General features: G+C 38.2%; 1 long non-coding RNA gene and 1 pseudogene across 1 annotated transcript in view; both read left to right on the top strand.

Moving 5' to 3' along the window:
- The first annotated feature begins 5 nt into the window (after nt 1-5).
- LOC150103532 (uncharacterized) overlaps nt 6-18077 on the top strand; it is a 19413-nt gene continuing 1341 nt past the window's right edge. Inside the window, exon 1 of the long non-coding RNA XR_016548853.1 lies at nt 6-295. This is a non-coding gene — a long non-coding RNA (uncharacterized LOC150103532). The remainder of the gene's footprint in view (nt 296-18077) is intronic.
- On the top strand, nt 16583-16692 carry LOC150103533 (U2 spliceosomal RNA; annotated as a pseudogene).

Genomic DNA, 18077 nt, shown 5'->3' on the forward strand with positions numbered 1-18077 from the left:
ATCTCCGCTACAATTTTCCACATCGCATCATTTGGAAGTCGATAGTGAACTTTTATACATCCGACAATTGTTAAAATTTATAACCTGCTCATCATAATGTTACAGATAAGGAAAATGGCGATGCCACTGTGGAATCAGTAGCTTGTTTGTGAGATATTTCATTGGCAACTGGCCAACATGATTTCATTTGAACAGGAAGATGGCAGAGGAGAGGATGCATGTTTTAATCTCAGGATTTTGGAATTCCAAGAAACGATTTCGCTACAGAATAGAATGAATAAATACAATAATTAAGGTAAGTGGAATGTATAACATATTGCACATAAAGTTTAGAAAGATAAAGGTCTGTAGGACAAATAAACTTTAATTTTCTGGGTAGGAGGGGTTGATAAATTAATGTAATAATACTACGAGGAAGTTATTAAGAAATGGTTAATATATTTTTTTTAACAGTTCTTATTTTTTTTATTTAATTTAATAACAATTTGAATCAGTGAAGATTTATTGTTTGATCAACTAAGCTATTTTAGTTATTAGCCGTCGTTTTAATGCTAATGAACAATACTAAATCTAAGTTCTTCATAATGCTCCTCATAAGGTTGACCATTTCCAAAATTATCCATAACGTTTCTAAAATTTCATGAGTGGAACTAAAAAATAAAATAGATGAGGCTATGTTAGCCCTATCCTTTTTTTTTTTTAATTTGCATTTTGAGGGCAGTCATTCTCCACTAAGTCAAAGATAGCTGGTCAAAGATAGCTGGTCCAAGACTTTCAACTTAAGGAAAATCGATAGTGGAACCCACACTATTTTCGAGACTAATACATTGCATTAGGGTTAAGGAACACGAGATGTTGGCAGTTGTCTGTCGCATTCTGTTCGCCAGATGCACTTAAAATCACTGATTGTCTTGAATAGAATTGTCATAAATAATTTAAAAAAGGGCGTGACGTCATCCAAGCATTAACTATCAATTATGACATATGGGCTATTGCCAAATCTGCATTTTTGTATTAGCAAAAAAAAATGCACGATTATCAATGCTTTCGTGAATGACCACACACATACAGACACATCTCGGACAAATATATTTCACAGTTCTTAGGACCTTTTTATGAAAATATACACGTGGCTCATTCTGAATTGAGCATTCTTAATTTTTAACCTTCGGTCTATTATGTTCCATATTGCCAGTTCTCGGAAATACAACCCTTGGTTTTACCAAAAACGTTCGGTTATGCCAACAGTTTAGGAACAACGAGTCTAAGAAATATGCTTAAAAATACGTCAAGTTACTTACAACCGTTTTAAACATTATGTTCCATAATACAGAGAAAGAAAAAGTGACTGATCAATTACTCAATATTCTTGGAGGTTGCGAGCAGGCATTATGTAAACACAAATCAAGCCAGATAAAGCAAACAGTATTTTTGCTTGTAAAGAACTGAGATATTGTTCAAGAAGGAAACAGACCTTCGCAAATAATTTGTCGTATGGATTAAATAATGGGCAAAATAAAAAAAGATTCATATTGCATGCAAGCGCAATTAGTTGCGATTATTATTATTATTATTATTATTATTATTATTATTATTATTATTATTATTATTATTATCAACAGACTTCCATGGAATCAAGAGACTCATCGCGGGAGGTCCCATTCTCACATGCACAGCTCATCATACCTCGACTTGCATTCACTGTCCCTGCATTCACCACGCTCTCAGGCAAAGCATTCCAATCACCCCACCATTCTTCATGCAAAATATTTACCCTTCATCCTCTTGATCACACTCACCTTATACAATTTACCAGGGATGACCTCTCATTCTCTCTCTCTCTCTCTCTCTCTCTTCCACTATTCTATGAAACATCTCATCCACGTTAATCTGGTAATTACCCCTTACCAACTTATACATCTCGGATCATGTTTCCCCTCTTCCTTCTATTCACTAGGCTCTGTAATTTGCATTCTCTCAATCTGTTCTTCATACTCAACATTCCAAAGACCAGAAATCACCTCAATCGTCTTTGAACCCCATGAAGCATCTAATCATGCTTTTGAAAACCTGGTGACCAAATCTGTGCACAAATTTGGGCGCAAATTTATGCACCGTCCTATGAAAAGTCTTCTATAATAGAATCCAAACATCCTTACTTTTTCATTGACGTGGAAGTCAGTGTTCTTCGCATCATTCCTATAAGCCGCTATGTCGTCCTTACAATTTTTGCAAAAAATGTCCATGAAATTTCAAGTTCCTTTCCATCACATCCGCACAGATCTTTCATCTCCTCCACCTCCTCTAAAATATCCCCACCAATCCTATAATCTGCCTCCCATCTTATTATTATTATTGTTATTATTATTACAGACAACTCCATCATATCAAGAACCACTATTCGGCATTCGCACAGTATCTATCATACTTTGCTTTGAACTCATTTACAGCCATGACATCTACAACAAACTTTGGCAGCTTAGTCCACTCATTCACCACTCTCCAAGTAAAAAACCTGGTTCTAACACCCTTGCTAACTACACTCTTGTTCCGTTTCCATGGATGGCTCCTAGTTCTGCCATCACCAGACCTGTTCTGAAAAATTTCCTCTGAATTAATCCTATAGAAACCCTTTAGCAATTTGAATGTCTCAATCATATTACCCCTTTTCCGCCTATCAACCAATTTCTGTAACCCACAGATCTTCAACCTGTTCTTGTAAGGTTCATTCCATAAACCAGCTATCACCTTGGTCACTCACCTCTGGATCCTCTCCACCTCCTCCCCATCAAGAAGAAACCCCGGCGCCCAGATCTGGGCACAGTAGTGAAGATGGGGTCTTATCAAGGCTCGATAAAGAGGAACAATAACTTGCTTATTCTCTGCTCGTCAAAGTATTCTTCAGTAACCAAGTGATCTGATGAGCTGATTTAGCCACTTTTGCAATGTTCCCCCTAAACTTCAACTCCCTATCCACCAACACTCCCAAATCCCTGGCCTGGTCAACCTCCTGGAGTACAGTTCCACCAATTTGATATACTGCTGCTAATTTTTTAACCCCAAAATGCATAACCTTACACTTTGCTACATTAAACTGACATCCATTCTCATTAGTCCAGACTGCCGATCCATCTAAATCATCCTGCAAAATTCTGACATCACGTGCATTCACTTTTGCTCTACCTATCTTTGCTTCGCAAAATTTAAAACCTTACTCTTTGCAACATTAAGATGACATTCCCATACACTCGCCTATTCAGACAATCTATTTAAGCCAGGAGTATTCAACGCATGGCGCGCGGGACACCTGTGGCTCACGTAGCTCTTTGCCGTGGCCCACCAGCCATTTTTAAAAAATAACAACTTAACATTAAAACGCGATTAAATAAAAAATAATTTCAATGAACCCTGCGGGGCACTAAGTATACTGCGATATTTAGAATTGTAAGATGCTTTCCAGATTCACAAGGAACGCTGTGCATTTGGTACTTTACATAAAATCCTATAAAAATAAATATTAAATAGACATGCTCCTTCAGCAATCTACCAGCGCCAAGCGGTACTTAAGTGCTAGTACTGCCGTCGCAGGCTGAAGCTATAGTTCGTTCGAGTACGCTGTCTAGTGTCTTCCAGATACATCTCAAAGGTTCTCGATATTTCGTTATTTTCATTTAATACAAGAGGATCTCATCCACAGTCAGTCGTGAATAGTGTGATATTCGTGTATAAGCCCACGCAGGTTCGTTCACCCATAGCCTATTGTAGTTTTATATTGCCAGACCTTTTTCATTAGTGCGAGACATATTTAGTGGATAATAACCGTTACACGGCCATTTTGGATCATTTTTGGGTTCACCTTCCATCAGTATGGTGTCTACGAGTAAATCAAGTGATTTTTGTCGGGTTTTTAATGAAAGGTGGACCAATTTGTAAATTTTTATGCCGATCGACGATAAGCCAGTGTGTTTAAATTTGTTGCGAGTCAGTGTCAGCATCAAAAGAATACAATATGAAACGACACTCTGAGACAAAGCATGCGTTCAGTTTCGATCGCCTTCAAGAGCGTCTTCGTGTGGACAAAGTGAGCCGTCTCCAAATTGATTTAAAATACCAGCAGGGTAAACTTTTAAAGGCAAAGGGAAGAGAACGAAGCGTGCGTCAAAGTAAGTTATGTAATAGCTGAAAAAATTGGTAAAAAATCAAAAGTCTTTTTGGACGGCGAGTTTGTGAAAGAGTGTCTCATCGCTGCTGGAGATATTCTATGCCCAAATAATAAAGAAGGATTGAAAATCCGAGTTTGTCTGGGGTAGCACGACGTGTCGAAGAACTTGTCAATGACATTGAAGGAACTTTAAAAAAACTGTCGTCCTAATTTACGTCATATTCACTTGCTTTAGATGAGAGCACAGATGTGAAGGATACAGCACAACTGGCTATCTTTGTCCGTGGCATTGATCAACAATTCAATGTGAACAGAAGAACTGCTAGCGCTCTTACCTATGAAGGGAACGACGAAAGGCACTGATATTCTTGAAGCCGCCAAGAAAACGCTCCATTGTTTCGACCTCAGCTTAACCAACCTCGAGGGTGTGGTAACTGATGGTTTCCGTGCTATGATGGGAAAGAATGAAGGGTTTGTTGCGCGGCTACCGAAAGAACTGGACCTAGAAGGAAAAGATTTCGTCCATTACCACTGTGTAATCCTCCAGGGTAATTTGTGCGCGAAAACTATTGGATTTGAGAATGTCATGAAAGTTATTGTGACTGTCGTCAACATTATTAGGGCAAGAGGACTGAATCATCGTCAATTCCAAGAATTTTTGACCCAAGAGTGCGAAGCGTATCACGACGATGTGGTTTATTGTAGTGATGTGCGTTGGTTGTGCAGAGGGAAGGTTCTTAAAAGAGTCTTTGAGTGACGGAGCGAAATACAGCAGTTCATGCAAACCAAGGGGAATCCGACTGCGGAATTTAACGATCCGAAGTGGATGATAGACCTTGCCTTTGTGACGGACATTTCGTTGCATATGAATGACCTAAATCCGCGGCTACAATCCAAAGATCAACTGGTGCACACTGTTCGTCTCTTGATAAATACGCTACAAAATTAGCCGTGTTGCGAAGTGAGTTCGAAGAGAGATTTAGTGATTTTCGTAACCAACAGTCTTCTTTAGATTTATTTTCAATGCCATTCAGTGTCGATGTTGCCGAAATGCCAGGCTCAGTACAAATGGAGCTGCTTGAACTCCAAAACAACTCTTCTTTGAGAGACAAATTATTCAATGTGCCCTTGCTTACATTTTACAAAGACTACGTTTCTGAGGTCGCGTAAATTATCTTTTTTCAAGTATTGATTGGATTTACTTATCGTGAACCAGACTCCTACCCACGCTCTTAAAGCTGAGTTTGTTTATTTTTATAGGATTTTATTTAAAGTATCAAATGCACAGCGTTCCTTGTGAATCTGGAAAGCATCTTACAATTCTAAATACCGCAGTATAGCTTAGTGGCCCGCTGGCTTCACTGAAATTTTTAATGCGGTCCGCACTGTCTGAAAGGTTGAAAATCACTGATTTAGGCCTTCTTTCATAGCTACAACAACTGCTCTACTCCTCATAACTCTTCCCAATTGTGCATCATCTGCAAACAACTGGGAAGAGTTATGAGGAGTAGAGCTCCTCATAACTCTTTCTATCAACCATTTCCAATGTCAAACTCGCACAAATGAAACAACAGTGGCCCCCAACATAGACCCCTGGGGCACGCCACTAGTGACTTTTCTCTTCCGAGACATCACTCCTCCCATACACAACCTTGATGCCTATCAGACAGTCAATCTCCAATCCACGCACTAATCTACTATCCAACCCCATCTGTTCCAATTTAATTACTTTGTCATGTGGAAATCTATCGAAAGCCTTTGCAAAATTTGAATATACTACTGTGAATGCATCCCCCTTGTCCAATGTATTCGTCACCTTGTTATAATAAGTAAGCAGATTGCTAAAACACGATCTTCCTTGAGCAAACGGATGCTGTCCATTAAAAAGAATTCATCTACCACCTTAAAGTCATTTGCAAACTTCCATTTCACAGTAGAATTCGAACTCACAGCCAGTGAGTTGGAGATGCTGTCCACTTGGCCAACCAGGAACATTTGAATCACGACAGAAACATTTGGAACTGTGAGAACAGTGTGGTATATCTGTTAGTTGCATGTGTTCATCCGGTTTTCCAGTTTGGTAGGACAAAGAAATCTTATAGAACAACTCTTTCACCTCCGTATGAGAGTGGGTAACTCACATTTTTATATCACACCATGGTATATCGGTCTTAGACGGTGGTGGCATAGTTTTCCTTTTCCGAAATTGGAGTAAAGCAAGGTAAGGTACAAAAGTTGAGATGCTGGAAAAAGAATGATCTTATCTGTGATAAAGATATACCATTAAATAACATTTTTATGCAAATTTGTGTCAACACTATAATAATGTACCAAATACTAGAGGAATGAAAAAATTATAATGTTGTAGAGAATCACGATGGAAAATATGTGAATGTACAGGGTGTTCGGGATAAATTTGACAGTTTCGTAAGGAAAAAGAAAATCTTCTTTGTATCTATTAAATTTAATGAATTGACAAAACAACATTACAGGCAGAGTTAATTACAATACTATCAACAAGATTTACTCAAAATAACCACCATTAGCATCGATCACAGCTTCAATTCTGCTTCGGAACCTCGAACAAGCTGATGCTACAGTCTCCCTGGGAAGGGCCGCAAAAACTGTTTTAATTTTATCCATTAACTGGGCTTTTGTATTACTGGAAGTGCGATTGGTGTCTTTTTCAACTGCGCCCCATACAAAATAATCCATGGGGTTAAGGTCTGGGGAGTTTGGAGGCCAAACATTTGGACTGGTGAAGTCGTAGAAATTTTCAGACAACCATTTTTGACTTTTCCCAGAGGTGTGGCAAGGGGCCGAATCCTGCTGCCATACATACGGCCTACCATTGCCTACCCTTGTTATCCAGGGCTTGACTACAGTTAGCAACTCCACGAACAAAGCCCGAATTCCAATGCCAGGGTTCTTCAACACCTGTTCCTGCAGATTTGCGAGGAATTCTGCTGTACGAACGCAATCAGATCGTCTGCTAGGGATCTTTCTTCTTGCTACATCCTCGTAGTCACCATTGCAAGTCTCTAATTCATGCCTGATTGTTTTTACTGTATTCAGGGAGCATTGGGCAGCAGTCGTAATATCCTTATTTTGATGGCGGGCACGAATCATCATGATACAAGTTATTCTCTTCCATGATTCAGGTGGGTTCCAGCTATCCATCCTTTCTGACATCTTGTATGTGAATGAAGAAGGGTCCAAACTTTTAAATGAAGAGAAGTGTGTGTTAATACATGTAACTTACGGAAAAATATAATTAATTATAAATATGTCAAATTTATCCCGAACACCCTGTAATTTGGAGAGATTTTGAGTTACTGGGAGTATGAAGAGTTTTTTTGTGTGTTTGGATAAAATTGTAATTTTGATCAAATGATTGAGTACTATACTATATTTAAAATTTAAAAAACTGGTTCGATTATAGTAATTCATTTACGCTGGGTTATACCAAAGTTATACGAAATTTCTAGATTCTGTTTCCAATTGATTTTATTTCAAGAACAGACGAGCTTCGATTAATATCCTCTAGCGTAATATTAATATTAATAGTCTTAGTATTAGCCTTATCCTTATAAGGACCGGCTTAAAGGGGCGAAGCAAGAATGCTTTTCATCTTCCCCGTTATCTGTAGCGGACATTGTATTGTAGGGATAAGGTGTTATTGAGCTATTAAAGCTCTGATCATGGCAGGAGGGTAACAGCAACAGCCGAACCTCAGTTAAACTTCATTAGCTACAGCATTGCTATCCATTACCCTCCAAGGGTATTGGATTGAATGAATCAATCACCGCATCTCACGGTCGATTGACCCCATTCAGTCAGCTCCTTAGTATTAGCATTGTTATTGCAGAAAATTCGTATTTAAATTAACTTAATATTTTAGTGGTGTATCATATTTTGTTCAAGTTTATAATTTTAGTTTTTATTATTTAAGGAAAATAATAGTAAACGCTAGTGTTGTTTTTTACATGTAGTATTATTTTATTAAATTTAATATTACAATTTATATATTACCTTTTATTTACAGTAGGGCATATAAAAAGAAAGGAAATATTGCTGGTAATCGTAGATAGTGGATGAAATTCCAGATACTGTTTGCATTTTTTATACGAAACATTTTTGATATTAATTAGAGAAAATTGTAGATGATTTTATAAAGTAAAGTAGACCCCGATAAAATTCGTTTATCTTTGTTTAAAATATTATTGGTATATTATAATATTCCCTATTTACAACGATTCAAATAGCAAACAATTACTTATGCATTAAAATAATATAGCAAAATAATATTAATAAAATATAAAAAATATTAGAAATATTAGTGGTTACACCATCCAGTATAATGTATAATGTCGCATTTATATTTTCTTCTGAAGTGGAGAAAAAAGAAAATAATAGTAAAAGCTAGTGTTGTTTTTTACATGTAGTGTTATTTTATTAAATTTAATATTACTATTTATATATTACCTTTTATTTACAGTAGGGCATATAAAAAGAAAGGAAGGTCGGCGGTGATTGATTCATTCAATCCAATACCCTTGGAGGGTAATAGATGGCAATGCTGTAGCCAGTGAAGTTCTAACTGAGGCTCGGCTATTGCTGTTACCCTCCTGCCATGATCAGAGCTTTAATAATAGCTCAATAACCTTATCCCTACACTGTCCGCTACAGATAACGGGGAATATGAAAAGCATTCTTGCTTCGCCCCTTTAAGCCAGTCCTTATAAGGACTATAAGAGAAATAAAATGAATGGAGTGAGGGGAATCAATCGACCGTGAGATGCGGTGATTGATTCATTAATGCCCTTGGGGGTAATGGATGGCAATGCAAAGCTGTACCAATGAAGTTGGTACAGCTTTGAGTACAGCAACTGAGGTTCGGCTGTTGCTGTTACCCCCTTGGGCGATGAGTTTTTGAGTTCGCTCTCTTAAGGTTTTTGCCTTAAGGGAGCAATTTGAGTCTCCGGGGAAGGTGTTCTCCGGCACGGCCCGCTGAGGGGCTTTGTCGGTGAATTATTTTCCTCGGAATTTGAGCGGTTCCGCTCGGTGGTGGGGGAGCCCATCACTGAGTGGAACCAACGCTGAGATATGGACGGTCTTTCGCCCACTATGGAGTGGCCTAGAGATCGTCCGTATTTTTGAGATTTCACCTTTACTTACATAGTCGGTGATTGATTCATTCAATCCAATACCCTTGGAGGGTAATGGATGGCAATGCTGTAGCCAATGAAGGTCTAACTGAAGCTCGGCTATTGCTGTTACCCTCCTGCCATGATCAGAGCTTTAATAGCTCAATAACACCTTATCCCTACACTGTCCTCTACAGATAACGGGGAATATGAAAAGCATTCTTGCTTCGCCCCTTTAAGCCAGTCCTTATAAGGATAAGATAAGGAGATATAAAATAAAATAAATAAAAGATTTTCTAAGATGAAGTAGTTGGGTAGTGCATACCAACTTGGGTTACTCTTATCTATCCTTGAACCAGTGAATGTCAATAGGTAATTGCATGGCGCAACTTACAGCAAATTCATCTTTATTACCAAGGCAATGATGATGTGCGAGTGAAGCAATACTTTGTTTGATGAAATAATAAACATGCCCGAGATCTGGTTTAATCTAAAATGGATTTATGGCATCGATTTAATGTTAATTTTCCCTCTGACATTACGCAAATGTCAAGCGAGACTTTATATAACAATATTGATGCGATATATTAAATTATATTTGAATAATTATAAGTACAGTTAAAAGTGTAATGATTTCCATATGACAAATCCCTTTTTATGAGTACTTTTTGTATTGTAGTCTCGCTTGACACTTGATATTTAATTAGGGACTTTTGTTTTCGAAATAATTCATACGTTAGTGGGGTGCATTTGTTTGTCAAAACTGCAATATGGACTGACTGAGAAAGTGAAAATAAAGTCGCTTACTTCTAGGGAATTTTTTCTCAACAAATTATGATATATTTAAAAACAATTTGTATTTGTAATACTCTTTATTAAATTCCTTTAATTATCAAATTGAAAGCTTTTATTTGTATATTTTAGTAATTTATTTATGCACCTATCCAAAGTTCATTTACGATGAATTTAACTGTTTGGCATAGAATTGTTTCGATGGTGATCTTGCTGTCTAGGTTTGTGCCTAGGCAGTAATTATGATGTTTGAAACTTTGTCTAAAATATTATTATTATTATTATTGTTATTGTTCCGGGAAACTCCAAGGAGTCGACAGACTCATCGAGGGAAGCCCTAACATCATGTCAAGAACAACTATTCAACATTCACACAGTATCTATCATACCTTGCCTTGAACTCATTCACAGTCGTAGCACCCACAACAGACTCTGGAAGCTTATTCCACTCATTTACCACTCTCCAAGTAAAGAACCTAGCTCTAACACCCTTGTCAACCACGCTCTTGCCCAGCTTCCATGCATGGCCCCCAGTCCTCCCACCACCAGTCATATTTTCAAAAATATCTTCTGGATCAATCTTATGAAAACCCTTCAGTAATTTGAATGTCTCAATCATATCACCTAATTATATATATATAAAACCTAATTTAAGCAATAATAAAATCAAAACATACAAGCTTCTTTCTTTTAAGATGAGTAAACAAAGGCAACTCCGACGGGGAATTTTATATCCTCATAAGCCATTTTTAAGGATTTATTTTTAAACATCTACAAGGTTTTTACATCTGTCACTGTTCTGATCCAGGTTCCAGCTTCGTATATTGTATACTGTGATTTCAAATTTCTAGTTATCAATATTTTTTTTTATCAACATTGGTTGTTATTTCTGCATACTTTTAAATATTCAGTTTCATTCTGGTTGATTCGTTTGGAGTTTTCTGAATGTTATTCTAATATCTTCGCAAACTCCATCTAGACAAATATCATAATATTACTGGTTTACGCGTTATATATTGCAGTTTCTTTAATCCATTTTTCTGAAGCTAAATTAGACGAGGTGAATGGATATCTCCTTGTATCATTCGTGTTTTAATAGTAAAAGATTCAGATTTAACTCTATTAGTCGAAATCACTGTTCGACTATCAGTGGTGTAAGTTTTGATTAAATGTATTATCTTATGAAGTATTATAGACAGGGAGATTATATTTCCATCTTTTTTCCCTCCAGCATTAACGTAAAAATCTGGTCAGAGATGGTTTGATATTACCCTATTTTATCTTCAATATATATATATAGATATAGAAAAAAAAATATATATATATATATATATATATATAAAAATATATACAGGGTGTTCGGGATAAATTTTACATATTTATAATTAATTATATTTTTCCGTAAGTTACATGTATTAACACACACTTCTCTTCATTTAAAAGTTTGGACCCTTCTTCATTCACATACAAGATGTCAGAAAGGATGGATAGCTGGAACCCACCTGAATCATGGAAGAGAATAACTTGTATCATGATGATTCGTGCCCGCCATCAAAATAAGGATATTACGACTGCTGCCCAATGCTCCCTGAATACAGTAAAAACAATCAGGCATGAACTAGAGACTTGCAATGGTGACTACGAGGATGTAGCAAGAAGAAAGATCCCTAGCAGACGATCTGATTGCGTTCGTACAGCAGAATTCCTCGCAAATCTGCAGGAACAGGTGTTGAAGAACCCTGGCATTGGAATTCGGGCTTTGTTCGTGGAGTTGCTAACTGTAGTCAAGCCCTGGATAACAAGGGTAGGCAATGGTAGGCCGTATGTATGGCAGCAGGATTCGGCCCCTTGCCACACCTCTGGGAAAAGTCAAAAATGGTTGTCTGAAAATTTCTACGACTTCACCAGTCCAAATGTTTGGCCTCCAAACTCCCCAGACCTTAACACCATGGATTATTTTGTATGGGGCGCAGTTGAAAAAGACACCAATCGCACTTCCAGTAATACAAAAGCCCAGTTAATGGATAAAATTAAAACAGTTTTTGCGGCCCTTCCCAGGGAGACTGTAGCATCAGCTTGTTCGAGGTTCCGAAGCAGAATTGAAGCTGTGATCGATGCTAATGGTGGTTATTTTGAGTAAATCTTGTTGATAGTATTGTAATTAACTCTGCCTGTAATGTTTTTTGTCAATTCATTAAATTTAATAGATACAAAGAAGATTTTCTTTTTCCTTACGAAACTGTCAAATTTATCCCGAACACCCTGTATATATATATATATATATATATATATATATATATATATATATATATATATATATATATATATATATATATATATATATATATATATATATATATATATATATATATAGAAAAACTCCAAGGCTCGTTTTTCACTGAGAATAACATTAGCACATAAGTTCTTAAAAGAACTGGGCGATGGACTGAGTCCTTGACTCTTTATCCCGTCATCTGAATGAAGATAATCTGTCTGAGTGGATGGAGTGTTATTGAGCTAAAAAGCTCTGGTCATGGCTGGGTAACGGCATAAGCCAAGCCTCAGTTAAAACTTCATTGGCTACAGCATTGCCATTTGTTACCCTGGAAGTCCTGATTAGTAAGTAAAGGGTAAAATCTCAAAAAATCGGACGATCTCTAGGCCACTCCATAGTGGGCGAAAGACCGTCCATGTCTCAGCGTTGGTTCCACTCAGTGTCGGCCGCCCCATCCTAGCACCCCGACTCCTGAGCAGAACCGCTCAAATTCCGAGGAAAATAATTCACCGACAAGAACCCCTCAGCGGGCCCTGCCGGAGAACACCTTCCCCGGAGACTCAAGGTGCTCCCTTAAGGCAAAAACCCTAAGGGAGCGAACTCAAAAACTCACACCCAGGATAACAGCAACAGCCGAACCTCAGTTTTCTTCCTCGGTTCAGCATTGCTAATTGTTACCCTGGAAGTCCTGATTAGTAAGTAAAGGGTAAAATCTCAAAAAATCGGACGATCTCTAGGCCACTCCATAGTGGGCGAAAGACCGTCCATGTCTCAGCGTTGGTTCCACTTAGTGACGGCCGCCCCGTCCAAGCACCCCGACGGGCTCCCCGTTTAAGCAGAACCGCTCAGCGTTGGTTCCACTCAGTGTCGGCCGCCCCGTTCAAGCACCCCAACGGGCTCCCCGACTCCTGAGCAGAACCGCTCAAATTCCGAGGAAAATAATTCACCGACAAGAACCCCTCAGCGGGCCCTGCCGGAGAACACCTTCCCCGGAGACTCAAGGTGCTCCCTTAAGGCAAAAACCCTAAGGGAGCGAACTCAAAAACTCACACCCAGGATAACAGCAACTGCCGAACCTCAGTTTACTTCCTCGGTTCAGCATTGCTATTTGTTACCCTGATTAGTAAGTAAAGGGTAAAATCTCAAAAAATCGGACGATCTCTAGGCCACTCCATAGTGGGCGAAAGACCGTCCATGTCTCAGCGTTGGTTCCACTCATTGACGGCCGCCCCGTCCAAGCACCCCGACGGGCTCCCCGTTTAAGCAGAACCGCTCAGCGTTGGTTCCACTCAGTGTCGGCCGCCCCATCCTAGCACCGCGATGGGCTCCCCGACTCCTGAGCAGAACCGCTCAAATTCCGAGGAAAATAATTCACCGACAAGAACCCCTCAGCGGGCCTTGCCGGAGAACACCTTCCCCGGAGACTCAAGGTGCTCCCTTAAGGCAAAAACCCTAAGGGAGCGAACTCAAAAACTCACACCCAGGATAACAGCAACTGCCGAACCTCAGTTTACTTCCTCGGTTCAGCATTGCTATTTGTTACCCTGGAAGTCCTAAAAAGGACTTATTGCTTCGCTTCATGCATTCCCCAATTCACATTAGCACATAATAATGTTGATGTACTTCACTTTCAAGAAAATATTATTTTAAACTAAAAAAGGTGTTTTAAGATTAAAACATTTTTTTTTAAAATAGAAATCGCTTAGAAATATGTTTATCCAAAATTTAAATAACTTATAATACTTTACATATTTTTGTATAGATAACATTGATTTTTAGAGAAAATAATATATTTTTTAAAATGTGGTTTTCTATTATCTTCTCCATGTAAGTATAATCATTTATTAGTCAAATTGCATTTATTTGGGTTAAAGCTTGAACAACATCTTTATAAATACAATATAGACAACAATGATTACAAATATTGCTGTATTCTTTTTAATTCAACCTGAATCACTTCTTTCAAATACTTCATAAACATGGTTGCATAAATTAAGGATCTTCCTTAAAGTGATGTTATTGAAGTAGAGTATTTAACTAGCTGGACAACCATGAACAATTCATTTTTTATTTAGAAAGAACTGAAATTTTTAGATTAGTAACTAAATATATTTTATAAATCCTAATTAATATTGAAAATATAGAAAAAAATATCAAATACAGAAAATGTTACGATGTGGTCTAATTTCCAGTGTATATTTCAATCATATAATTACTTTCTTTTGGCCTTCGAACAACTCGTGAATACATGGGAAGTGACGTAATGGAAGTGACGTTTCCAAACAAAACTCACTAACCAGAATGATAACCAAGAGATATACGATGACCAAAACATCATGATAAATTGCAAATTATCTTCTCATTTTTTTTAAAGAAAAAAAAATCTAATTAGGGGAATGGATCACTTGGAGTAGGGCTTTTTTCCTCACACATAAAATAAGCAAAACAGCTAAGCTATTATGAGGTATTATGTTAATAATAATAATTAACACAAAAACACTTTTTTGTGCGTGGAATAGGTTGTATAGCGCAATGATCTCCCGCAATGAGTAATGAGACCTCATTGGGGGGGGGGTAATAATATTAGTAATTAAAACTGATTTAAGTATGAATCAACATTACTGATGCAGCTCACATGACTATGCGTCATGCGAGGGTTTACCTTGGCGATTTTAAAATGTTTTTATTTCATTAACACTGTTCAAACCACACGGGACATCGAATCACCCGTATGGCAATTAAATATTTTATTGGATATTTCCCACCCAGTTTTGGGACCACCGGGCCATGCTGGATCATATCCGGATGTGGTATCAGAGTAGTACTATACCGTATATAAGACACTAAAAAATTGTTACAGATAGAGTTTGGGTGATTCAGCTTAGCCCACATCAGCTGTACTCGAAACGTTTGGATTTCGTTGGTTTCGAAATGCCTGATCTTTTTACGAATATCAAAAACATATGGGAGCAGTCCTTTCACCAGGATTTGGCCTGGAAGATCGCTTAGGCCGACTCCTGGTAAAGTTGGTAAAATCACAATATCGTCAGAGACTTTGTGACTCTTTTTTGTGACCTATGCCAAGGATCTGGAAAGGTAGGTCACCTCGTCTACCAGTGTCCATAAGAGTAGTGCATTAGGAGGAGGCTGGCTGAAGTGCTTAGGATCCCGTTGCCCACTTTCTCTGAGATGGTGCTGTTGAAGTTTCCTTCTACCGGTGAGGATACAAAAATACCTCATATTTCTCATCAATATATATATATATATATATACATATATATATATATATATATATATATATATATATATATATATATATATATATATATATACTTATAAGAGTAGTGTCCATAAGAGTAGTGCATTAGGAGGAGGCTGGCTGAAGTGCTTAGGATCCCGTTGCCCACTTTCACTGAGATGGTGCTGTTGAAGTTTCCTTCTACCGGTGAGGATACAAAAATACCTCATATTTCTCATCAATATATATATATATATATATATATATATATATATATATTATATATATATATATATATATATATATATATTATATATATATATATATATATATATATATATATATATATATATATATATATATACTAGGGGGATACGCCCCCCCCTGGCGCCCAACCTCCCGATTTCAGGGCTGGTAGGTCATGACTAATTATATGCGGTTGCCCTTGTGCTGCACTACTTTTAGGAGAGAGCAACTTACCCAATGGTAGTGCAACACAAGAGCGACTCGCAGCAAAGGTGGGGGAAGCATCATGCATTTCGTCGCCTTCCAAACGTGACACCAAGCTGACATCACATTCATTTCGAATTTTATTTCGAAATGAAACCGCTCTCCCAAGGGTACGGGTAAGAAATATCCCATGCGATTAAATAAATTAGTTAAACATTTCAAATTTCGACTTATCTTAAATTCCTGGAAACCTCTAATTAAAGGAACTTTAATAGAAGAAAGATAAATAAAGTAAGAAAAAATAAAGAAAGAAAAAATAATTTCATGAATATGTAGAGTAAATATTTATAATCTTGCATAATCATAAATAAACTAAATATATCTTCTAACACTTTTTTATTTTATATAGAGTAAAATTCAAATAGTGTGACATATTTTTTTCACTGATAGTCGGACAGTGATTTCGACTACGTACGTTAACAAGACTGCTGTACTTTGTTTTGTTTATCTTAGATTAGATCGCTTCTCGGCCTTTTGGCTAAGATCAAGTGTATAGTGTCTGTTCTTACAACCTTATCAGGCTAAGAGCAAACCGTGTTGCAAAATTAACATCGAATACGGACTCCACCGGCGTTCGCGATAGAGATAGATATTAACTGACCAGCACAGATAGAGTAAACCCCGGACTGGGGCAATAGAAAACACTTGGTGGTGTGAATAGTTAGCTCCCCCCACATCTGATCATGCCCTCCATTCTGCCACGTGTGCGTACCCTCGGAATGGAAGTTGACACCACAATACCGGCAAGGGCGATGGAAAAAGCAATTATATAGGCTGAGTGGGTGCAGGAAATATCTTTGGATTTGGATTTACCATAGGGGTGGAAGATACCAGGTGGTTACCAAAAACATGGAGTCCAGAGAAAAGCTACTCCAAGGCTTTAACTGTGGGAAAACGAAAGTATCTCCCTTCATGGTTGGGAGCATACTAAGAACCCTGAAGATATCAAGATTTCCCATTAGAATACGATGACATCATCCGCAGCATTCTCGAAGTGGGGCGTTGTAAAGGAAATCCAAGTCCATAATGACGTCGACAATCCTGAGTGGAAGTCAGGGGAGGTAACCATTTCTCTTGAAATGAGGACAGAAGTGCCTAACTTTGTACTCATAGGCTCTTCCCGGGTAATGGTAAATTACCCAGGCGTCAAAAAGCAATGCTTTAGATGTGGCGCCGTCAATCATCTTGGGGCAGACTGCCCTCGAATAAAGTGCAGAAATTGCCTAAAAACAGGCCACAACCAGGAAAAATGTGAGGCAGCTTGCCTGAAATGTGGGGTCACTGACCACAAAGTCGACACCTGCCCATCCAGAACCCTCGCAGAGAGGATGGGTGGTGCAATCACATCAGCAACAAAACCAAGTAATGAAAAGGTCACAACACAGGAAAAATTTCCGCCTCTTGAGGCCACTCCTGATCATGCTGCCATGTCTAAGACAACGAAAAGGTCCCGTAAGGGAGGGAAACCTACCAGAATTGCCGAAACCAGCAATACGATCCCAACAGAAGAGACTGACAATGCAGAAACCATCATGGTAACTCCCACGTACGAAAGCGGAGCTACCACTGCCAATACAGACATCGCCAACTCAGATAACGTAGAAGAAGCTGAAGTAGAGATGGAGACGAACACCAACACTTCCAAACGGCCATTAAGTCCGCAAGAAGAAGAGCTGACAAATCTCAAAACAGCAAAGGTATCTGAAAACGAACACCCAGAAGTCCCTTATGCAAAAGCAGGGGAGACTCTAAGACATCTCCTTAAAGGTATCCCCGGGGTGGCAGAAAAGTTCAACGAAGCAATAAATAAAGTAGGAGAACCTGAACTCCTCCTCACAGGGAAATATGGACCCGACATCGTCAGTGGAAAATGGGGTGATCTCTTTGTTGATGACATCAGCAAAATCACCCCTGAGCAAGTAGAGGTAGCCCTGGATATAGACGAGGAGGCAA

Source organism: Typopeltis vanoorti, chromosome 9, assembly GCF_054136105.1.
Source record: "Typopeltis vanoorti isolate ZY-2024b chromosome 9, IOZ_Tvanoo_1.0, whole genome shotgun sequence".
NCBI classification, from domain to species: domain Eukaryota; kingdom Metazoa; phylum Arthropoda; class Arachnida; order Uropygi; family Thelyphonidae; genus Typopeltis; species Typopeltis vanoorti.